Below are 23,794 nucleotides of genomic sequence, written 5' to 3' on the forward strand. Positions count from 1 at the left end.
AAGCAGGTAGCAATGAAAGTAGGAATCTTTCTTTTTAACCCTGTAAGGGGGTGGTGCACTGTACCCGAAGATACTGCCATATCGGGTCAATGCATAGGGCGACGGAAGCAAGCTTCGAAATCGGCCCCCGTTCTCAAAAATCCATTTAATATATGGTCCCCAGATAGGGGACGTATCAGATATTAAACTGATAAGAACAGATACTACACTTGATCTTAGCCAAAAGGCCGAGAAGCGATAACCGTGAAAGGGCGGGCCCAACAAGGTCCCCTTCATGGGCACTATCACTGCTTGCTGTCAGGGAGGCTGCCAGACAATTTTCCATGCACACTCTGGGCTGGGGGGCAGTCAACCACCAGTACACACAGCAGAACCTAAACCCATACCATTATTGCTAAGCAGCAAGACAGGGGCCCATTGCACTCCCACGGGGCCTTTTTAAAATGCAATCCATAACCCGGATTTGCCAGGAACCCTTCTTACTCCTCCTACTTGCATGTGACACTGGGCTTAGGATCTGCATAGGAAACACACACACAAGCACACACCTACCTTTGTTGCCTGCAGATGCCTCCTTGGCTGTCCCCAAACGGTATCAAACCAACACCCACGGGAAGCTGTAAGCATAGAGGACATGCCTGCACCCCATTGGACTTACCTGTGTGGGTTAAATCCGGGTTATTTGACAACCTATGGCGGTGATGGTTCTGCTCAGGCAGAGCAGTGCTGATGCTCCTCATAAAGCTGTCGCTGCTGTGAAGGTTCTAGGTGACATCACAAATCCCTATGGTTACATACACAACAAAGCTGGGTTGTTGTTGTTTACACTCTGCAAGGCCTGTGGAAGTGAGTGACATCATAGCACTGTAGTTCTGAGGGTTCAAGATGGATGCAACAATCTCCTGTTGCTTCTATGAAGGCCGTAATAGACGACATCACCAAACAGCTCCATAGTCACATACACAGCAAAGGAGAGATGTTGTTTACACCTAGTGATGTCAGTGGTATTGAGTGACATCACAGCACAGTGCTAAGGCTCCTGGGCCTGGACACAGCAGCGGCTGCAATATCTCAACGGAGAATACGTTTATATATATGTGTGTGTGTGCGCATATATATATATATATATATATATATATATATATATATATATATATATTTCTCCGCCGAAATCACTTTTAAACCCATTTCCACCTTTTTTTCCCTTCTCTTCCTCTTACTTTTTTTTCACGTTTTTTTACGTTTTTCTCCTTTTCGCCTCTTTTCTGGGCGTATTATTCTTCTTTTTCTTCTTTTTTTTCGTCTAATGCATACCCCATCAGTGCAGCAATGCTTATTCAATACCGCCAGCAGATGGAGACACTGGGGGATAATTTTCTAAGGATTTATACTGATTTTTCCTGTCTGAATTTGTCGCACAGAAAGTTGCAGGCCAAATATGTGTGACATTTCTGCGACTTTAGCTTCTAGAGCATTTTTACAACATTATACATAGGTGCTGAATACATAAAAAGCGACTGTTCAGCGACAGACAAGTCGCATCGGCTGAAAGTAGGCCAGAATGTCAGTCCATGTTGGAGCAGGTTTAGATACAGTCTAAAGCATAGATCTCAAAGTCTGTGCACAGAATTTAGCAAGGGCCTCGCACCTTCTGATGCATCAGGTAGGTGCACAATAGCATAGCCTAACCCTCTGTACTTTGGTCTATATTGATGCGGGACATAGACAGCCAGCTGATGACCAATCCATTAGTGCAATGGATGGCTGGAAGCATTTGTCTTTGCCTTTGCAATACCACAGAAGCAATGCATGGTCAATGTACAGCAATGACACACCTGTGTGAACAGCCAGGAGACCCCCCCCCCCCCCCCCCCCCATGTTATGTTACATAGTTACATAGTTAGTACGGTCGAAAAAAGACATATGTCCATCACGTTCAACCAGGGAATTAAGGGGTAGGGGTGTGGCGCGATATTGGGGAAGGGATGAGATTTTATATTTCTTCATAAGCATTAATCTTATTTTGTCAATTAGGAACATTCAGCACCCACCCGCTATCAAGGCAGCTGCCTATCATGTCATGCCCTACCTGCACAGGTGTGCTGGCTACTCAAATGATCCAATTAAGGAGGCCATTTAGTCAGCAGCAGCAGAAGTCCTGTGCCTGGACGCTCCAACAGGGGCCAGACACAAGCAGAAGCAGAAGCAGCAGAAGCAGCAGCAGCACCACCTTTTGTTTTTTGGCTGCAGCAGCAGCAAGGCCCACAGGGCTGGCTAGCTGGCTAGCCAGCAAGCAGGTAGCAATGAAAGTAGGAATCTTTCTTTTTAACCCTGTAAGGGGGTGGTGCACTGTACCCGAAGATACTGCCATATCGGGTCAATGCATAGGGCGACGGAAGCAAGCTTCGAAATCGGCCCCCGTTCTCAAAAATCCATTTAATATATGGTCCCCAGATAGGGGACGTATCAGATATTAAACTGATAAGAACAGATACTACACTTGATCTTAGCCAAAAGGCCGAGAAGCGATAACCGTGAAAGGGGCGGGCCCAACAAGGTCCCCTTCATGGGCACTATCACTGCTTGCTGTCAGGGAGGCTGCCAGACAATTTTCCATGCACACTCTGGGCTGGGGGGCAGTCAACCACCAGTACACACAGCAGAACCTAAACCCATACCATTATTGCTAAGCAGCAAGACAGGGGCCCATTGCACTCCCACGGGGCCTTTTTAAATGCAATCCATAACCCGGATTTGCCAGGAACCCTTCTTACTCCTCCTACTTGCATGTGACACTGGGCTTAGGATCTGCATAGGAAACACACACACAAGCACACACCTACCTTTGTTGCCTGCAGATGCTTCCTTGGCTGTCCCCAAACGGTATCAAACCAACACCCACGGGAAGCTGTAAGCATAGAGGACATGCCTGCACCCCATTGGACTTACCTGTGTGGGTTAAATCCGGGTTATTTGACAACCTATGGCGGTGATGGTTCTGCTCAGGCAGAGCAGTGCTGATGCTCCTCATAAAGCTGTCGCTGCTGTGAAGGTTCTAGGTGACATCACAAATCCCTATGGTTACATACACAACAAAGCTGGGTTGTTGTTGTTTACACTCTGCAAGGCCTGTGGAAGTGAGTGACATCATAGCACTGTAGTTCTGAGGGTTCAAGATGGATGCAACAATCTCCTGTTGCTTCTATGAAGGCCGTAATAGACGACATCACCAAACAGCTCCATAGTCACATACACAGCAAAGGAGAGATGTTGTTTACACCTAGTGATGTCAGTGGTATTGAGTGACATCACAGCACAGTGCTAAGGCTCCTGGGCCTGGACACAGCAGCGGCTGCAATATCTCAACGGAGAATACGTTTATATCTATGTGTGTGTGTGCGCATATATATATATATATATATATATATATATATATATATATATTTCTCCGCCGAAATCACTTTTAAACCCATTTCCACCTTTTTTTCCCTTCTCTTCCTCTTACTTTTTTTTCAAGTTTTTTTACGTTTTTCTCCTTTTCGCCTCTTTTCTGGGCGTATTATTCTTCTTTTTCTTCTTTTTTTTCGTCTAATGCATACCCCATCAGTGCAGCAATGCTTATTCAATACCGCCAGCAGATGGAGACACTGGGGGATAATTTTCTAAGGATTTATACTGATTTTTCCTGTCTGAATTTGTCGCACAGAAAGTTGCAGGCCAAATATGTGTGACATTTCTGCGACTTTAGCTTCTAGAGCATTTTTACAACATTATACATAGGTGCTGAATACATAAAAAGCGACTGTTCAGCGACAGACAAGTCGCATCGGCTGAAAGTAGGCCAGAATGTCAGTCCATGTTGGAGCAGGTTTAGATACAGTCTAAAGCATAGATCTCAAAGTCTGTGCACAGAATTTAGCAAGGGCCTCGCACCTTCTGATGCATCAGGTAGGTGCACAATAGCATAGCCTAACCCTCTGTACTTTGGTCTATATTGATGCGGGACATAGACAGCCAGCTGATGACCAATCCATTAGTGCAATGGATGGCTGGAAGCATTTGTCTTTGCCTTTGCAATACCACAGAAGCAATGCATGGTCAATGTACAGCAATGACACACCTGTGTGAACAGCCAGGAGACCCCCCCCCCCCCCCCATGTTATGTTACATAGTTACATAGTTAGTACGGTCGAAAAAAGACATATGTCCATCACGTTCAACCAGGGAATTAAGGGGTAGGGGTGTGGCGCGATATTGGGGAAGGGATGAGATTTTATATTTCTTCATAAGCATTAATCTTATTTTGTCAATTAGGAACATTCAGCACCCACCCGCTATCAAGGCAGCTGCCTATCATGTCATGCCCTACCTGCACAGGTGTGCTGGCTACTCAAATGATCCAATTAAGGAGGCCATTTAGTCAGCAGCAGCAGAAGTCCTGTGCCTGGACGCTCCAACAGGGGCCAGACACAAGCAGAAGCAGAAGCAGCAGAAGCAGCAGCAGCACCACCTTTTGTTTTTTGGCTGCAGCAGCAGCAAGGCCCACAGGGCTGGCTAGCTGGCTAGCCAGCAAGCAGGTAGCAATGAAAGTAGGAATCTTTCTTTTTAACCCTGTAAGGGGGTGGTGCACTGTACCCGAAGATACTGCCATATCGGGTCAATGCATAGGGCGACGGAAGCAAGCTTCGAAATCGGCCCCCGTTCTCAAAAATCCATTTAATATATGGTCCCCAGATAGGGGACGTATCAGATATTAAACTGATAAGAACAGATACTACACTTGATCTTAGCCAAAAGGCCGAGAAGCGATAACCGTGAAAGGGGCGGGCCCAACAAGGTCCCCTTCATGGGCACTATCACTGCTTGCTGTCAGGGAGGCTGCCAGACAATTTTCCATGCACACTCTGGGCTGGGGGGCAGTCAACCACCAGTACACACAGCAGAACCTAAACCCATACCATTATTGCTAAGCAGCAAGACAGGGGCCCATTGCACTCCCACGGGGCCTTTTTAAATGCAATCCATAACCCGGATTTGCCAGGAACCCTTCTTACTCCTCCTACTTGCATGTGACACTGGGCTTAGGATCTGCATAGGAAACACACACACAAGCACACACCTACCTTTGTTGCCTGCAGATGCCTCCTTGGCTGTCCCCAAACGGTATCAAACCAACACCCACGGGAAGCTGTAAGCATAGAGGACATGCCTGCACCCCATTGGACTTACCTGTGTGGGTTAAATCCGGGTTATTTGACAACCTATGGCGGTGATGGTTCTGCTCAGGCAGAGCAGTGCTGATGCTCCTCATAAAGCTGTCGCTGCTGTGAAGGTTCTAGGTGACATCACAAATCCCTATGGTTACATACACAACAAAGCTGGGTTGTTGTTGTTTACACTCTGCAAGGCCTGTGGAAGTGAGTGACATCATAGCACTGTAGTTCTGAGGGTTCAAGATGGATGCAACAATCTCCTGTTGCTTCTATGAAGGCCGTAATAGACGACATCACCAAACAGCTCCATAGTCACATACACAGCAAAGGAGAGATGTTGTTTACACCTAGTGATGTCAGTGGTATTGAGTGACATCACAGCACAGTGCTAAGGCTCCTGGGCCTGGACACAGCAGCGGCTGCAATATCTCAACGGAGAATACGTTTATATCTATGTGTGTGTGTGCGCATATATATATATATATATATATATATATATATATATATATTTCTCCGCCGAAATCACTTTTAAACCCATTTCCACCTTTTTTTCCCTTCTCTTCCTCTTACTTTTTTTTCACGTTTTTTTACGTTATTCTCCTTTTCGCCTCTTTTCTGGGCGTATTATTCTTCTTTTTCTTCTTTTTTTTCGTCTAATGCATACCCCATCAGTGCAGCAATGCTTATTCAATACCGCCAGCAGATGGAGACACTGGGGGATAATTTTCTAAGGATTTATACTGATTTTTCCTGTCTGAATTTGTCGCACAGAAAGTTGCAGGCCAAATATGTGTGACATTTCTGCGACTTTAGCTTCTAGAGCATTTTTACAACATTATACATAGGTGCTGAATACATAAAAAGCGACTGTTCAGCGACAGACAAGTCGCATCGGCTGAAAGTAGGCCAGAATGTCAGTCCATGTTGGAGCAGGTTTAGATACAGTCTAAAGCATAGATCTCAAAGTCTGTGCACAGAATTTAGCAAGGGCCTCGCACCTTCTGATGCATCAGGTAGGTGCACTATAGCATAGCCTAACCCTCTGTACTTTGGTCTATATTGATGCGGGACATAGACAGCCAGCTGATGACCAATCCATTAGTGCAATGGATGGCTGGAAGCATTTGTCTTTGCCTTTGCAATACCACAGAAGCAATGCATGGTCAATGTACAGCAATGACACACCTGTGTGAACAGCCAGGAGACCCCCCCCCCCCCCCCCCATGTTATGTTACATAGTTACATAGTTAGTACGGTCGAAAAAAGACATATGTCCATCACGTTCAACCAGGGAATTAAGGGGTAGGGGTGTGGCGCGATATTGGGGAAGGGATGAGATTTTATATTTCTTCATAAGCATTAATCTTATTTTGTCAATTAGGAACATTCAGCACCCACCCGCTATCAAGGCAGCTGCCTATCATGTCATGCCCTACCTGCACAGGTGTGCTGGCTACTCAAATGATCCAATTAAGGAGGCCATTTAGTCAGCAGCAGCAGAAGTCCTGTGCCTGGACGCTCCAACAGGGGCCAGACACAAGCAGAAGCAGAAGCAGCAGAAGCAGCAGCAGCACCACCTTTTGTTTTTTGGCTGCAGCAGCAGCAAGGCCCACAGGGCTGGCTAGCTGGCTAGCCAGCAAGCAGGTAGCAATGAAAGTAGGAATCTTTCTTTTTAACCCTGTAAGGGGGTGGTGCACTGTACCCGAAGATACTGCCATATCGGGTCAATGCATAGGGCGACGGAAGCAAGCTTCGAAATCGGCCCCCGTTCTCAAAAATCCATTTAATATATGGTCCCCAGATAGGGGACGTATCAGATATTAAACTGATAAGAACAGATACTACACTTGATCTTAGCCAAAAGGCCGAGAAGCGATAACCGTGAAAGGGGCGGGCCCAACAAGGTCCCCTTCATGGGCACTATCACTGCTTGCTGTCAGGGAGGCTGCCAGACAATTTTCCATGCACACTCTGGGCTGGGGGGCAGTCAACCACCAGTACACACAGCAGAACCTAAACCCATACCATTATTGCTAAGCAGCAAGACAGGGGCCCATTGCACTCCCACGGGGCCTTTTTAAATGCAATCCATAACCCGGATTTGCCAGGAACCCTTCTTACTCCTCCTACTTGCATGTGACACTGGGCTTAGGATCTGCATAGGAAACACACACACAAGCACACACCTACCTTTGTTGCCTGCAGATGCCTCCTTGGCTGTCCCCAAACGGTATCAAACCAACACCCACGGGAAGCTGTAAGCATAGAGGACATGCCTGCACCCCATTGGACTTACCTGTGTGGGTTAAATCCGGGTTATTTGACAACCTATGGCGGTGATGGTTCTGCTCAGGCAGAGCAGTGCTGATGCTCCTCATAAAGCTGTCGCTGCTGTGAAGGTTCTAGGTGACATCACAAATCCCTATGGTTACATACACAACAAAGCTGGGTTGTTGTTGTTTACACTCTGCAAGGCCTGTGGAAGTGAGTGACATCATAGCACTGTAGTTCTGAGGGTTCAAGATGGATGCAACAATCTCCTGTTGCTTCTATGAAGGCCGTAATAGACGACATCACCAAACAGCTCCATAGTCACATACACAGCAAAGGAGAGATGTTGTTTACACCTAGTGATGTCAGTGGTATTGAGTGACATCACAGCACAGTGCTAAGGCTCCTGGGCCTGGACACAGCAGCGGCTGCAATATCTCAACGGAGAATACGTTTATATCTATGTGTGTGTGTGCGCATATATATATATATATATATATATATATATATATATATATATATATTTCTCCGCCGAAATCACTTTTAAACCCATTTCCACCTTTTTTTCCCTTCTCTTCCTCTTACTTTTTTTTCACGTTTTTTTACGTTTTTCTCCTTTTCGCCTCTTTTCTGGGCGTATTATTCTTCTTTTTCTTCTTTTTTTTCGTCTAATGCATACCCCATCAGTGCAGCAATGCTTATTCAATACCGCCAGCAGATGGAGACACTGGGGGATAATTTTCTAAGGATTTATACTGATTTTTCCTGTCTGAATTTGTCGCACAGAAAGTTGCAGGCCAAATATGTGTGACATTTCTGCGACTTTAGCTTCTAGAGCATTTTTACAACATTATACATAGGTGCTGAATACATAAAAAGCGACTGTTCAGCGACAGACAAGTCGCATCGGCTGAAAGTAGGCCAGAATGTCAGTCCATGTTGGAGCAGGTTTAGATACAGTCTAAAGCATAGATCTCAAAGTCTGTGCACAGAATTTAGCAAGGGCCTCGCACCTTCTGATGCATCAGGTAGGTGCACTATAGCATAGCCTAACCCTCTGTACTTTGGTCTATATTGATGCGGGACATAGACAGCCAGCTGATGACCAATCCATTAGTGCAATGGATGGCTGGAAGCATTTGTCTTTGCCTTTGCAATACCACAGAAGCAATGCATGGTCAATGTACAGCAATGACACACCTGTGTGAACAGCCAGGAGACCCCCCCCCCCCCCCCCATGTTATGTTACATAGTTACATAGTTAGTACGGTCGAAAAAAGACATATGTCCATCACGTTCAACCAGGGAATTAAGGGGTAGGGGTGTGGCGCGATATTGGGGAAGGGATGAGATTTTATATTTCTTCATAAGCATTAATCTTATTTTGTCAATTAGGAACATTCAGCACCCACCCGCTATCAAGGCAGCTGCCTATCATGTCATGCCCTACCTGCACAGGTGTGCTGGCTACTCAAATGATCCAATTAAGGAGGCCATTTAGTCAGCAGCAGCAGAAGTCCTGTGCCTGGACGCTCCAACAGGGGCCAGACACAAGCAGAAGCAGAAGCAGCAGCAGCACCACCTTTTGTTTTTTGGCTGCAGCAGCAGCAAGGCCCACAGGGCTGGCTAGCTGGCTAGCCAGCAAGCAGGTAGCAATGAAAGTAGGAATCTTTCTTTTTAACCCTGTAAGGGGGTGGTGCACTGTACCCGAAGATACTGCCATATCGGGTCAATGCATAGGGCGACGGAAGCAAGCTTCGAAATCGGCCCCCGTTCTCAAAAATCCATTTAATATATGGTCCCCAGATAGGGGACGTATCAGATATTAAACTGATAAGAACAGATACTACACTTGATCTTAGCCAAAAGGCCGAGAAGCGATAACCGTGAAAGGGGCGGGCCCAACAAGGTCCCCTTCATGGGCACTATCACTGCTTGCTGTCAGGGAGGCTGCCAGACAATTTTCCATGCACACTCTGGGCTGGGGGGCAGTCAACCACCAGTACACACAGCAGAACCTAAACCCATACCATTATTGCTAAGCAGCAAGACAGGGGCCCATTGCACTCCCACGGGGCCTTTTTAAATGCAATCCATAACCCGGATTTGCCAGGAACCCTTCTTACTCCTCCTACTTGCATGTGACACTGGGCTTAGGATCTGCATAGGAAACACACACACAAGCACACACCTACCTTTGTTGCCTGCAGATGCCTCCTTGGCTGTCCCCAAACGGTATCAAACCAACACCCACGGGAAGCTGTAAGCATAGAGGACATGCCTGCACCCCATTGGACTTACCTGTGTGGGTTAAATCCGGGTTATTTGACAACCTATGGCGGTGATGGTTCTGCTCAGGCAGAGCAGTGCTGATGCTCCTCATAAAGCTGTCGCTGCTGTGAAGGTTCTAGGTGACATCACAAATCCCTTTGGTTACATACACAACAAAGCTGGGTTGTTGTTGTTTACACTCTGCAAGGCCTGTGGAAGTGAGTGACATCATAGCACTGTAGTTCTGAGGGTTCTAGATGGATGCAACAATCTCCTGTTGCTTCTATGAAGGCCATAATAGACGACATCACCAAACAGCTCCATAGTCACATACACAGCAAAGGAGAGATGTTGTTTACACCTAGTGATGTCAGTGGTATTGAGTGACATCACAGCACAGTGCTAAGGCTCCTGGGCCTGGACACAGCAGCGGCTGCAATATCTCAACGGAGAATACGTTTATATCTATGTGTGTGTGTGCGCATATATATATATATATATATATATATATATATATATATATTTCTCCGCCGAAATCACTTTTAAACCCATTTCCACCTTTTTTTCCCTTCTCTTCCTCTTACTTTTTTTTCACGTTTTTTTACGTTTTTCTCCTTTTCGCCTCTTTTCTGGGCGTATTATTCTTCTTTTTCTTCTTTTTTTTCGTCTAATGCATACCCCATCAGTGCAGCAATGCTTATTCAATACCGCCAGCAGATGGAGACACTGGGGGATAATTTTCTAAGGATTTATACTGATTTTTCCTGTCTGAATTTGTCGCACAGAAAGTTGCAGGCCAAATATGTGTGACATTTCTGCGACTTTAGCTTCTAGAGCATTTTTACAACATTATACATAGGTGCTGAATACATAAAAAGCGACTGTTCAGCGACAGACAAGTCGCATCGGCTGAAAGTAGGCCAGAATGTCAGTCCATGTTGGAGCAGGTTTAGATACAGTCTAAAGCATAGATCTCAAAGTCTGTGCACAGAATTTAGCAAGGGCCTCGCACCTTCTGATGCATCAGGTAGGTGCACAATAGCATAGCCTAACCCTCTGTACTTTGGTCTATATTGATGCGGGACATAGACAGCCAGCTGATGACCAATCCATTAGTGCAATGGATGGCTGGAAGCATTTGTCTTTGCCTTTGCAATACCACAGAAGCAATGCATGGTCAATGTACAGCAATGACACACCTGTGTGAACAGCCAGGAGACCCCCCCCCCCCCCATGTTATGTTACATAGTTACATAGTTAGTACGGTCGAAAAAAGACATATGTCCATCACGTTCAACCAGGGAATTAAGGGGTAGGGGTGTGGCGCGATATTGGGGAAGGGATGAGATTTTATATTTCTTCATAAGCATTAATCTTATTTTGTCAATTAGGAACATTCAGCACCCACCCGCTATCAAGGCAGCTGCCTATCATGTCATGCCCTACCTGCACAGGTGTGCTGGCTACTCAAATGATCCAATTAAGGAGGCCATTTAGTCAGCAGCAGCAGAAGTCCTGTGCCTGGACGCTCCAACAGGGGCCAGACACAAGCAGAAGCAGAAGCAGCAGAAGCAGCAGCAGCACCACCTTTTGTTTTTTGGCTGCAGCAGCAGCAAGGCCCACAGGGCTGGCTAGCTGGCTAGCCAGCAAGCAGGTAGCAATGAAAGTAGGAATCTTTCTTTTTAACCCTGTAAGGGGGTGGTGCACTGTACCCGAAGATACTGCCATATCGGGTCAATGCATAGGGCGACGGAAGCAAGCTTCGAAATCGGCCCCCGTTCTCAAAAATCCATTTAATATATGGTCCCCAGATAGGGGACGTATCAGATATTAAACTGATAAGAACAGATACTACACTTGATCTTAGCCAAAAGGCCGAGAAGCGATAACCGTGAAAGGGGCGGGCCCAACAAGGTCCCCTTCATGGGCACTATCACTGCTTGCTGTCAGGGAGGCTGCCAGACAATTTTCCATGCACACTCTGGGCTGGGGGGCAGTCAACCACCAGTACACACAGCAGAACCTAAACCCATACCATTATTGCTAAGCAGCAAGACAGGGGCCCATTGCACTCCCACGGGGCCTTTTTAAATGCAATCCATAACCCGGATTTGCCAGGAACCCTTCTTACTCCTCCTACTTGCATGTGACACTGGGCTTAGGATCTGCATAGGAAACACACACACAAGCACACACCTACCTTTGTTGCCTGCAGATGCCTCCTTGGCTGTCCCCAAACGGTATCAAACCAACACCCACGGGAAGCTGTAAGCATAGAGGACATGCCTGCACCCCATTGGACTTACCTGTGTGGGTTAAATCCGGGTTATTTGACAACCTATGGCGGTGATGGTTCTGCTCAGGCAGAGCAGTGCTGATGCTCCTCATAAAGCTGTCGCTGCTGTGAAGGTTCTAGGTGACATCACAAATCCCTATGGTTACATACACAACAAAGCTGGGTTGTTGTTGTTTACACTCTGCAAGGCCTGTGGAAGTGAGTGACATCATAGCACTGTAGTTCTGAGGGTTCAAGATGGATGCAACAATCTCCTGTTGCTTCTATGAAGGCCGTAATAGACGACATCACCAAACAGCTCCATAGTCACATACACAGCAAAGGAGAGATGTTGTTTACACCTAGTGATGTCAGTGGTATTGAGTGACATCACAGCACAGTGCTAAGGCTCCTGGGCCTGGACACAGCAGCGGCTGCAATATCTCAACGGAGAATACGTTTATATCTATGTGTGTGTGTGCGCATATATATATATATATATATATATATATATATATATATATATATATATTTCTCCGCCGAAATCACTTTTAAACCCATTTCCACCTTTTTTTCCCTTCTCTTCCTCTTACTTTTTTTTCACGTTTTTTTACGTTTTTCTCCTTTTCGCCTCTTTTCTGGGCGTATTATTCTTCTTTTTCTTCTTTTTTTTCGTCTAATGCATACCCCATCAGTGCAGCAATGCTTATTCAATACCGCCAGCAGATGGAGACACTGGGGGATAATTTTCTAAGGATTTATACTGATTTTTCCTGTCTGAATTTGTCGCACAGAAAGTTGCAGGCCAAATATGTGTGACATTTCTGCGACTTTAGCTTCTAGAGCATTTTTACAACATTATACATAGGTGCTGAATACATAAAAAGCGACTGTTCAGCGACAGACAAGTCGCATCGGCTGAAAGTAGGCCAGAATGTCAGTCCATGTTGGAGCAGGTTTAGATACAGTCTAAAGCATAGATCTCAAAGTCTGTGCACAGAATTTAGCAAGGGCCTCGCACCTTCTGATGCATCAGGTAGGTGCACAATAGCATAGCCTAACCCTCTGTACTTTGGTCTATATTGATGCGGGACATAGACAGCCAGCTGATGACCAATCCATTAGTGCAATGGATGGCTGGAAGCATTTGTCTTTGCCTTTGCAATACCACAGAAGCAATGCATGGTCAATGTACAGCAATGACACACCTGTGTGAACAGCCAGGAGACCCCCCCCCCCCCCATGTTATGTTACATAGTTACATAGTTAGTACGGTCGAAAAAAGACATATGTCCATCACGTTCAACCAGGGAATTAAGGGGTAGGGGTGTGGCGCGATATTGGGGAAGGGATGAGATTTTATATTTCTTCATAAGCATTAATCTTATTTTGTCAATTAGGAACATTCAGCACCCACCCGCTATCAAGGCAGCTGCCTAGCATGTCATGCCCTACCTGCACAGGTGTGCTGGCTACTCAAATGATCCAATTAAGGAGGCCATTTAGTCAGCAGCAGCAGAAGTCCTGTGCCTGGACGCTCCAACAGGGGCCAGACACAAGCAGAAGCAGAAGCAGCAGAAGCAGCAGCAGCACCACCTTTTGTTTTTTGGCTGCAGCAGCAGCAAGGCCCACAGGGCTGGCTAGCTGGCTAGCCAGCAAGCAGGTAGCAATGAAAGTAGGAATCTTTCTTTTTAACCCTGTAAGGGGGTGGTGCACTGTACCCGAAGATACTGCCATATCGGGTCAATGCATAGGGCGACGGAAGCAAGCTTCGAAATCGGCCCCCGTTCTCAAAAATCCATTTAATATATGGTCCCCAGATAGGGGACGTATCAGATATTAAACTGATAAGAACAGATACTACACTTGATCTTAGCCAAAAGGCCGAGAAGCGATAACCGTGAAAGGGGCGGGCCCAACAAGGTCCCCTTCATGGGCACTATCACTGCTTGCTGTCAGGGAGGCTGCCAGACAATTTTCCATGCACACTCTGGGCTGGGGGGCAGTCAACCACCAGTACACACAGCAGAACCTAAACCCATACCATTATTGCTAAGCAGCAAGACAGGGGCCCATTGCACTCCCACGGGGCCTTTTTAAATGCAATCCATAACCCGGATTTGCCAGGAACCCTTCTTACTCCTCCTACTTGCATGTGACACTGGGCTTAGGATCTGCATAGGAAACACACACACAAGCACACACCTACCTTTGTTGCCTGCAGATGCCTCCTTGGCTGTCCCCAAACGGTATCAAACCAACACCCACGGGAAGCTGTAAGCATAGAGGACATGCCTGCACCCCATTGGACTTACCTGTGTGGGTTAAATCCGGGTTATTTGACAACCTATGGCGGTGATGGTTCTGCTCAGGCAGAGCAGTGCTGATGCTCCTCATAAAGCTGTCGCTGCTGTGAAGGTTCTAGGTGACATCACAAATCCCTATGGTTACATACACAACAAAGCTGGGTTGTTGTTGTTTACACTCTGCAAGGCCTGTGGAAGTGAGTGACATCATAGCACTGTAGTTCTGAGGGTTCAAGATGGATGCAACAATCTCCTGTTGCTTCTATGAAGGCCGTAATAGACGACATCACCAAACAGCTCCATAGTCACATACACAGCAAAGGAGAGATGTTGTTTACACCTAGTGATGTCAGTGGTATTGAGTGACATCACAGCACAGTGCTAAGGCTCCTGGGCCTGGACACAGCAGCGGCTGCAATATCTCAACGGAGAATACGTTTATATCTATGTGTGTGTGTGCGCATATATATATATATATATATATATATATATATATATATATATATATTTCTCCGCCGAAATCACTTTTAAACCCATTTCCACCTTTTTTTCCCTTCTCTTCCTCTTACTTTTTTTTCACGTTTTTTTACGTTTTTCTCCTTTTCGCCTCTTTTCTGGGCGTATTATTCTTCTTTTTCTTCTTTTTTTTCGTCTAATGCATACCCCATCAGTGCAGCAATGCTTATTCAATACCGCCAGCAGATGGAGACACTGGGGGATAATTTTCTAAGGATTTATACTGATTTTTCCTGTCTGAATTTGTCGCACAGAAAGTTGCAGGCCAAATATGTGTGACATTTCTGCGACTTTAGCTTCTAGAGCATTTTTACAACATTATACATAGGTGCTGAATACATAAAAAGCGACTGTTCAGCGACAGACAAGTCGCATCGGCTGAAAGTAGGCCAGAATGTCAGTCCATGTTGGAGCAGGTTTAGATACAGTCTAAAGCATAGATCTCAAAGTCTGTGCACAGAATTTAGCAAGGGCCTCGCACCTTCTGATGCATCAGGTAGGTGCACAATAGCATAGCCTAACCCTCTGTACTTTGGTCTATATTGATGCGGGACATAGACAGCCAGCTGATGACCAATCCATTAGTGCAATGGATGGCTGGAAGCATTTGTCTTTGCCTTTGCAATACCACAGAAGCAATGCATGGTCAATGTACAGCAATGACACACCTGTGTGAACAGCCAGGAGACCCCCCCCCATGTTATGTTACATAGTTACATAGTTAGTACGGTCGAAAAAAGACATATGTCCATCACGTTCAACCAGGGAATTAAGGGGTAGGGGTGTGGCGCGATATTGGGGAAGGGATGAGATTTTATATTTCTTCATAAGCATTAATCTTATTTTGTCAATTAGGAACATTCAGCACCCACCCGCTATCAAGGCAGCTGCCTATCATGTCATGCCCTACCTGCACAGGTGTGCTGGCTACTCAAATGATCCAATTAAGAAGGCCATTTAGTCAGCAGCAGCAGAAGTCCTGTGCCTGGACGCTCCAACAGGGGCCAGACACAAGCAGAAGCAGAAGCAGCAGCAGCACCACCTTTTGTTTTTTGGCTGCAGCAGCAGCAAGGCCCACAGGGCTGGCTAGCTGGCTAGCCAGCAAGCAGGTAGCAATGAAAGTAGGAATCTTTCTTTTTAACCCTGTAAGGGGGTGGTGCACTGTACCCGAAGATACTGCCATATCGGGTCAATGCATAGGGCGACGGAAGCAAGCTTCGAAATCGGCCCCCGTTCTCAAAAATCCATTTAATATATGGTCCCCAGATAGGGGACGTATCAGATATTAAACTGATAAGAACAGATACTACACTTGATCTTAGCCAAAAGGCCGAGAAGCGATAACCGTGAAAGGGGCGGGCCCAACAAGGTCCCCTTCATGGGCACTATCACTGCTTGCTGTCAGGGAGGCTGCCAGACAATTTTCCATGCACACTCTGGGCTGGGGGGCAGTCAACCACCAGTACACACAGCAGAACCTAAACCCATACCATTATTGCTAAGCAGCAAGACAGGGGCCCATTGCACTCCCACGGGGCCTTTTTAAATGCAATCCATAACCCGGATTTGCCAGGAACCCTTCTTACTCCTCCTACTTGCATGTGACACTGGGCTTAGGATCTGCATAGGAAACACACACACAAGCACACACCTACCTTTGTTGCCTGCAGATGCCTCCTTGGCTGTCCCCAAACGGTATCAAACCAACACCCACGGGAAGCTGTAAGCATAGAGGACATGCCTGCACCCCATTGGACTTACCTGTGTGGGTTAAATCCGGGTTATTTGACAACCTATGGCGGTGATGGTTCTGCTCAGGCAGAGCAGTGCTGATGCTCCTCATAAAGCTGTCGCTGCTGTGAAGGTTCTAGGTGACATCACAAATCCCTATGGTTACATACACAACAAAGCTGGGTTGTTGTTGTTTACACTCTGCAAGGCCTGTGGAAGTGAGTGACATCATAGCACTGTAGTTCTGAGGGTTCAAGATGGATGCAACAATCTCCTGTTGCTTCTATGAAGGCCGTAATAGACGACATCACCAAACAGCTCCATAGTCACATACACAGCAAAGGAGAGATGTTGTTTACACCTAGTGATGTCAGTGGTATTGAGTGACATCACAGCACAGTGCTAAGGCTCCTGGGCCTGGACACAGCAGCGGCTGCAATATCTCAACGGAGAATACGTTTATATCTATGTGTGTGTGTGCGCATATATATATATATATATATATATATATATATATATATATATATTTCTCCGCCGAAATCACTTTTAAACCCATTTCCACCTTTTTTTCCCTTCTCTTCCTCTTACTTTTTTTTTCACGTTTTTTTACGTTTTTCTCCTTTTCGCCTCTTTTCTGGGCGTATTATTCTTCTTTTTCTTCTTTTTTTTCGTCTAATGCATACCCCATCAGTGCAGCAATGCTTATTCAATACCGCCAGCAGATGGAGACACTGGGGGATAATTTTCTAAGGATTTATACTGATTTTTCCTGTCTGAATTTGTCGCACAGAAAGTTGCAGGCCAAATATGTGTGACATTTCTGCGACTTTAGCTTCTAGAGCATTTTTACAACATTATACATAGGTGCTGAATACATAAAAAGCGACTGTTCAGCGACAGACAAGTCGCATCGGCTGAAAGTAGGCCAGAATGTCAGTCCATGTTGGAGCAGGTTTAGATACAGTCTAAAGCATAGATCTCAAAGTCTGTGCACAGAATTTAGCAAGGGCCTCGCACCTTCTGATGCATCAGGTAGGTGCACAATAGCATAGCCTAACCCTCTGTACTTTGGTCTATATTGATGCGGGACATAGACAGCCAGCTGATGACCAATCCATTAGTGCAATGGATGGCTGGAAGCATTTGTCTTTGCCTTTGCAATACCACAGAAGCAATGCATGGTCAATGTACAGCAATGACACACCTGTGTGAACAGCCAGGAGACCCCCCCCCCCCCCCCCCATGTTATGTTACATAGTTACATAGTTAGTACGGTCGAAAAAAGACATATGTCCATCACGTTCAACCAGGGAATTAAGGGGTAGGGGTGTGGCGCGATATTGGGGAAGGGATGAGATTTTATATTTCTTCATAAGCATTAATCTTATTTTGTCAATTAGGAACATTCAGCACCCACCCGCTATCAAGGCAGCTGCCTATCATGTCATGCCCTACCTGCACAGGTGTGCTGGCTACTCAAATGATCCAATTAAGGAGGCCATTTAGTCAGCAGCAGCAGAAGTCCTGTGCCTGGACGCTCCAACAGGGGCCAGACACAAGCAGAAGCAGAAGCAGCAGAAGCAGCAGCAGCACCACCTTTTGTTTTTTGGCTGCAGCAGCAGCAAGGCCCACAGGGCTGGCTAGCTGGCTAGCCAGCAAGCAGGTAGCAATGAAAGTAGGAATCTTTCTTTTTAACCCTGTAAGGGGGTGGTGCACTGTACCCGAAGATACTGCCATATCGGGTCAATGCATAGGGCGACGGAAGCAAGCTTCGAAATCGGCCCCCGTTCTCAAAAATCCATTTAATATATGGTCCCCAGATAGGGGACGTATCAGATATTAAACTGATAAGAACAGATACTACACTTGATCTTAGCCAAAAGGCCGAGAAGCGATAACCGTGAAAGGGGCGGGCCCAACAAGGTCCCCTTCATGGGCACTATCACTGCTTGCTGTCAGGGAGGCTGCCAGACAATTTTCCATGCACACTCTGGGCTGGGGGGCAGTCAACCACCAGTACACACAGCAGAACCTAAACCCATACCATTATTGCTAAGCAGCAAGACAGGGGCCCATTGCACTCCCACGGGGCCTTTTTAAATGCAATCCATAACCCGGATTTGCCAGGAACCCTTCTTACTCCTCCTACTTGCATGTGACACTGGGCTTAGGATCTGCATAGGAAACACACACACAAGCACACACCTACCTTTGTTGCCTTGCAGATGCCTCCTTGGCTGTCCCCAAACGGTATCAAACCAACACCCACGGGAAGCTGTAAGCATAGAGGACATGCCTGCACCCCATTGGACTTACCTGTGTGGGTTAAATCCGGGTTATTTGACAACCTATGGCGGTGATGGTTCTGCTCAGGCAGAGCAGTGCTGATGCTCCTCATAAAGCTGTCGCTGCTGTGAAGGTTCTAGGTGACATCACAAATCCCTATGGTTACATACACAACAAAGCTGGGTTGTTGTTGTTTACACTCTGCAAGGCCTGTGGAAGTGAGTGACATCATAGCACTGTAGTTCTGAGGGTTCAAGATGGATGCAACAATCTCCTGTTGCTTCTATGAAGGCCGTAATAGACGACATCACCAAACAGCTCCATAGTCACATACACAGCAAAGGAGAGATGTTGTTTACACCTAGTGATGTCAGTGGTATTGAGTGACATCACAGCACAGTGCTAAGGCTCCTGGGCCTGGACACAGCAGCGGCTGCAATATCTCAACGGAGAATACGTTTATATCTATGTGTGTGTGTGCGCATATATATATATATATATATATATATATATATATATATATATATATTTCTCCGCCGAAATCACTTTTAAACCCATTTCCACCTTTTTTTCCCTTCTCTTCCTCTTACTTTTTTTTCACGTTTTTTTACGTTTTTCTCCTTTTCGCCTCTTTTCTGGGCGTATTATTCTTCTTTTTCTTCTTTTTTTTCGTCTAATGCATACCCCATCAGTGCAGCAATGCTTATTCAATACCGCCAGCAGATGGAGACACTGGGGGATAATTTTCTAAGGATTTATACTGATTTTTCCTGTCTGAATTTGTCGCACAGAAAGTTGCAGGCCAAATATGTGTGACATTTCTGCGACTTTAGCTTCTAGAGCATTTTTACAACATTATACATAGGTGCTGAATACATAAAAAGCGACTGTTCAGCGACAGACAAGTCGCATCGGCTGAAAGTAGGCCAGAATGTCAGTCCATGTTGGAGCAGGTTTAGATACAGTCTAAAGCATAGATCTCAAAGTCTGTGCACAGAATTTAGCAAGGGCCTCGCACCTTCTGATGCATCAGGTAGGTGCACAATAGCATAGCCTAACCCTCTGTACTTTGGTCTATATTGATGCGGGACATAGACAGCCAGCTGATGACCAATCCATTAGTGCAATGGATGGCTGGAAGCATTTGTCTTTGCCTTTGCAATACCACAGAAGCAATGCATGGTCAATGTACAGCAATGACACACCTGTGTGAACAGCCAGGAGACCCCCCCCCCCCCCCATGTTATGTTACATAGTTACATAGTTAGTACGGTCGAAAAAAGACATATGTCCATCACGTTCAACCAGGGAATTAAGGGGTAGGGGTGTGGCGCGATATTGGGGAAGGGATGAGATTTTATATTTCTTCATAAGCATTAATCTTATTTTGTCAATTAGGAACATTCAGCACCCACCCGCTATCAAGGCAGCTGCCTATCATGTCATGCCCTACCTGCACAGGTGTGCTGGCTACTCAAATGATCCAATTAAGGAGGCCATTTAGTCAGCAGCAGCAGAAGTCCTGTGCCTGGACGCTCCAACAGGGGCCAGACACAAGCAGAAGCAGAAGCAGCAGAAGCAGCAGCAGCACCACCTTTTGTTTTTTGGCTGCAGCAGCAGCAAGGCCCACAGGGCTGGCTAGCTGGCTAGCCAGCAAGCAGGTAGCAATGAAAGTAGGAATCTTTCTTTTTAACCCTGTAAGGGGGTGGTGCACTGTACCCGAAGATACTGCCATATCGGGTCAATGCATAGGGCGACGGAAGCAAGCTTCGAAATCGGCCCCCGTTCTCAAAAATCCATTTAATATATGGTCCCCAGATAGGGGACGTATCAGATATTAAACTGATAAGAACAGATACTACACTTGATCTTAGCCAAAAGGCCGAGAAGCGATAACCGTGAAAGGGGCGGGCCCAACAAGGTCCCCTTCATGGGCACTATCACTGCTTGCTGTCAGGGAGGCTGCCAGACAATTTTCCATGCACACTCTGGGCTGGGGGGCAGTCAACCACCAGTACACACAGCAGAACCTAAACCCATACCATTATTGCTAAGCAGCAAGACAGGGGCCCATTGCACTCCCACGGGGCCTTTTTAAATGCAATCCATAACCCGGATTTGCCAGGAACCCTTCTTACTCCTCCTACTTGCATGTGACACTGGGCTTAGGATCTGCATAGGAAACACACACACAAGCACACACCTACCTTTGTTGCCTGCAGATGCCTCCTTGGCTGTCCCCAAACGGTATCAAACCAACACCCACGGGAAGCTGTAAGCATAGAGGACATGCCTGCACCCCATTGGACTTACCTGTGTGGGTTAAATCCAGGTTATTTGACAACCTATGGCGGTGATGGTTCTGCTCAGGCAGAGCAGTGCTGATGCTCCTCATAAAGCTGTCGCTGCTGTGAAGGTTCTAGGTGACATCACAAATCCCTATGGTTACATACACAACAAAGCTGGGTTGTTGTTGTTTACACTCTGCAAGGCCTGTGGAAGTGAGTGACATCATAGCACTGTAGTTCTGAGGGTTCAAGATGGATGCAACAATCTCCTGTTGCTTCTATGAAGGCCATAATAGACGACATCACCAAACAGCTCCATAGTCACATACACAGCAAAGGAGAGATGTTGTTTACACCTAGTGATGTCAGTGGTATTGAGTGACATCACAGCACAGTGCTAAGGCTCCTGGGCCTGGACACAGCAGCGGCTGCAATATCTCAACGGAGAATACGTTTATATCTATGTGTGTGTGTGCGCATATATATATATATATATATATATATATATATATATATATATATTTCTCCGCCGAAATCACTTTTAAACCCATTTCCACCTTTTTTTCCCTTCTCTTCCTCTTACTTTTTTTTCACGTTTTTTTACGTTTTTCTCCTTTTCGCCTCTTTTCTGGGCGTATTATTCTTCTTTTTCTTCTTTTTTTTCGTCTAATGCATACCCCATCAGTGCAGCAATGCTTATTCAATACCGCCAGCAGATGGAGACACTGGGGGATAATTTTCTAAGGATTTATACTGATTTTTCCTGTCTGAATTTGTCGCACAGAAAGTTGCAGGCCAAATATGTGTGACATTTCTGCGACTTTAGCTTCTAGAGCATTTTTACAACATTATACATAGGTGCTGAATACATAAAAAGCGACTGTTCAGCGACAGACAAGTCGCATCGGCTGAAAGTAGGCCAGAATGTCAGTCCATGTTGGAGCAGGTTTAGATACAGTCTAAAGCATAGATCTCAAAGTCTGTGCACAGAATTTAGCAAGGGCCTCGCACCTTCTGATGCATCAGGTAGGTGCACAATAGCATAGCCTAACCCTCTGTACTTTGGTCTATATTGATGCGGGACATAGACAGCCAGCTGATGACCAATCCATTAGTGCAATGGATGGCTGGAAGCATTTGTCTTTGCCTTTGCAATACCACAGAAGCAATGCATGGTCAATGTACAGCAATGACACACCTGTGTGAACAGCCAGGAGACCCCCCCCCCCCCCCCCCCCATGTTATGTTACATAGTTACATAGTTAGTACGGTCGAAAAAAGACATATGTCCATCACGTTCAACCAGGGAATTAAGGGGTAGGGGTGTGGCGCGATATTGGGGAAGGGATGAGATTTTATATTTCTTCATAAGCATTAATCTTATTTTGTCAATTAGGAACATTCAGCACCCACCCGCTATCAAGGCAGCTGCCTATCATGTCATGCCCTACCTGCACAGGTGTGCTGGCTACTCAAATGATCCAATTAAGGAGGCCATTTAGTCAGCAGCAGCAGAAGTCCTGTGCCTGGACGCTCCAACAGGGGCCAGACACAAGCAGAAGCAGAAGCAGCAGAAGCACCACCTTTTGTTTTTTGGCTGCAGCAGCAGCAAGGCCCACAGGGCTGGCTAGCTGGCTAGCCAGCAAGCAGGTAGCAATGAAAGTAGGAATCTTTCTTTTTAACCCTGTAAGGGGGTGGTGCACTGTACCCGAAGATACTGCCATATCGGGTCAATGCATAGGGCGACGGAAGCAAGCTTCGAAATCGGCCCCCGTTCTCAAAAATCCATTTAATATATGGTCCCCAGATAGGGGACGTATCAGATATTAAACTGATAAGAACAGATACTACACTTGATCTTAGCCAAAAGGCCGAGAAGCGATAACCGTGAAAGGGGCGGGCCCAACAAGGTCCCCTTCATGGGCACTATCACTGCTTGCTGTCAGGGAGGCTGCCAGACAATTTTCCATGCACACTCTGGGCTGGGGGGCAGTCAACCACCAGTACACACAGCAGAACCTAAACCCATACCATTATTGCTAAGCAGCAAGACAGGGGCCCATTGCACTCCCACGGGGCCTTTTTAAATGCAATCCATAACCCGGATTTGCCAGGAACCCTTCTTACTCCTCCTACTTGCATGTGACACTGGGCTTAGGATCTGCATAGGAAACACACACACAAGCACACACCTACCTTTGTTGCCTGCAGATGCCTCCTTGGCTGTCCCCAAACGGTATCAAACCAACACCCACGGGAAGCTGTAAGCATAGAGGACATGCCTGCACCCCATTGGACTTACCTGTGTGGGTTAAATCCGGGTTATTTGACAACCTATGGCGGTGATGGTTCTGCTCAGGCAGAGCAGTGCTGATGCTCCTCATAAAGCTGTCGCTGCTGTGAAGGTTCTAGGTGACATCACAAATCCCTATGGTTACATACACAACAAAGCTGGGTTGTTGTTGTTTACACTCTGCAAGGCCTGTGGAAGTGAGTGACATCATAGCACTGTAGTTCTGAGGGTTCAAGATGGATGCAACAATCTCCTGTTGCTTCTATGAAGGCCGTAATAGACGACATCACCAAACAGCTCCATAGTCACATACACAGCAAAGGAGAGATGTTGTTTACACCTAG

The 23,794-nt window shown here is 46.3% G+C and overlaps 11 non-coding genes across 11 annotated transcripts; all 11 read right to left on the bottom strand.

Moving 5' to 3' along the window:
• Nucleotides 1-48: 48 nt before the first annotated feature.
• LOC130323604 (U2 spliceosomal RNA) lies at nucleotides 49-239 on the bottom strand. The gene has a single exon (XR_008868841.1). It is a non-coding gene; the product is annotated as a U2 spliceosomal RNA (small nuclear RNA).
• A 2,100-nt stretch (nucleotides 240-2,339) lies between these two features.
• LOC130323616 (U2 spliceosomal RNA) lies at nucleotides 2,340-2,530 on the bottom strand. The gene has a single exon (XR_008868852.1). It is a non-coding gene; the product is annotated as a U2 spliceosomal RNA (small nuclear RNA).
• Nucleotides 2,531-4,619: 2,089 nt separating this feature from the next.
• LOC130323621 (U2 spliceosomal RNA) lies at nucleotides 4,620-4,810 on the bottom strand. Its single transcript, XR_008868855.1, has one exon. It is a non-coding gene; the product is annotated as a U2 spliceosomal RNA (small nuclear RNA).
• Nucleotides 4,811-6,899: 2,089 nt separating this feature from the next.
• On the bottom strand, nucleotides 6,900-7,090 carry LOC130323622 (U2 spliceosomal RNA). Its single transcript, XR_008868856.1, has one exon. It is a non-coding gene; the product is annotated as a U2 spliceosomal RNA (small nuclear RNA).
• Nucleotides 7,091-9,175: 2,085 nt separating this feature from the next.
• Nucleotides 9,176-9,366, bottom strand: LOC130323623 (U2 spliceosomal RNA). Its single transcript, XR_008868857.1, has one exon. It is a non-coding gene; the product is annotated as a U2 spliceosomal RNA (small nuclear RNA).
• A 2,085-nt stretch (nucleotides 9,367-11,451) lies between these two features.
• On the bottom strand, nucleotides 11,452-11,642 carry LOC130323605 (U2 spliceosomal RNA). The gene has a single exon (XR_008868842.1). It is a non-coding gene; the product is annotated as a U2 spliceosomal RNA (small nuclear RNA).
• A 2,093-nt stretch (nucleotides 11,643-13,735) lies between these two features.
• LOC130323606 (U2 spliceosomal RNA) lies at nucleotides 13,736-13,926 on the bottom strand. Its single transcript, XR_008868843.1, has one exon. It is a non-coding gene; the product is annotated as a U2 spliceosomal RNA (small nuclear RNA).
• A 2,077-nt stretch (nucleotides 13,927-16,003) lies between these two features.
• Nucleotides 16,004-16,194, bottom strand: LOC130323607 (U2 spliceosomal RNA). Its single transcript, XR_008868844.1, has one exon. It is a non-coding gene; the product is annotated as a U2 spliceosomal RNA (small nuclear RNA).
• Nucleotides 16,195-18,288: 2,094 nt separating this feature from the next.
• On the bottom strand, nucleotides 18,289-18,479 carry LOC130323608 (U2 spliceosomal RNA). Its single transcript, XR_008868845.1, has one exon. It is a non-coding gene; the product is annotated as a U2 spliceosomal RNA (small nuclear RNA).
• Nucleotides 18,480-20,572: 2,093 nt separating this feature from the next.
• On the bottom strand, nucleotides 20,573-20,763 carry LOC130323610 (U2 spliceosomal RNA). Its single transcript, XR_008868846.1, has one exon. It is a non-coding gene; the product is annotated as a U2 spliceosomal RNA (small nuclear RNA).
• A 2,086-nt stretch (nucleotides 20,764-22,849) lies between these two features.
• Nucleotides 22,850-23,040, bottom strand: LOC130323611 (U2 spliceosomal RNA). The gene has a single exon (XR_008868847.1). It is a non-coding gene; the product is annotated as a U2 spliceosomal RNA (small nuclear RNA).
• Nucleotides 23,041-23,794: the final 754 nt, after the last annotated feature.

The sequence above is a fragment of the Hyla sarda genome, unplaced genomic scaffold, assembly GCF_029499605.1.
Source record: "Hyla sarda isolate aHylSar1 unplaced genomic scaffold, aHylSar1.hap1 scaffold_2518, whole genome shotgun sequence".
Lineage (NCBI taxonomy): Eukaryota > Metazoa > Chordata > Amphibia > Anura > Hylidae > Hyla > Hyla sarda.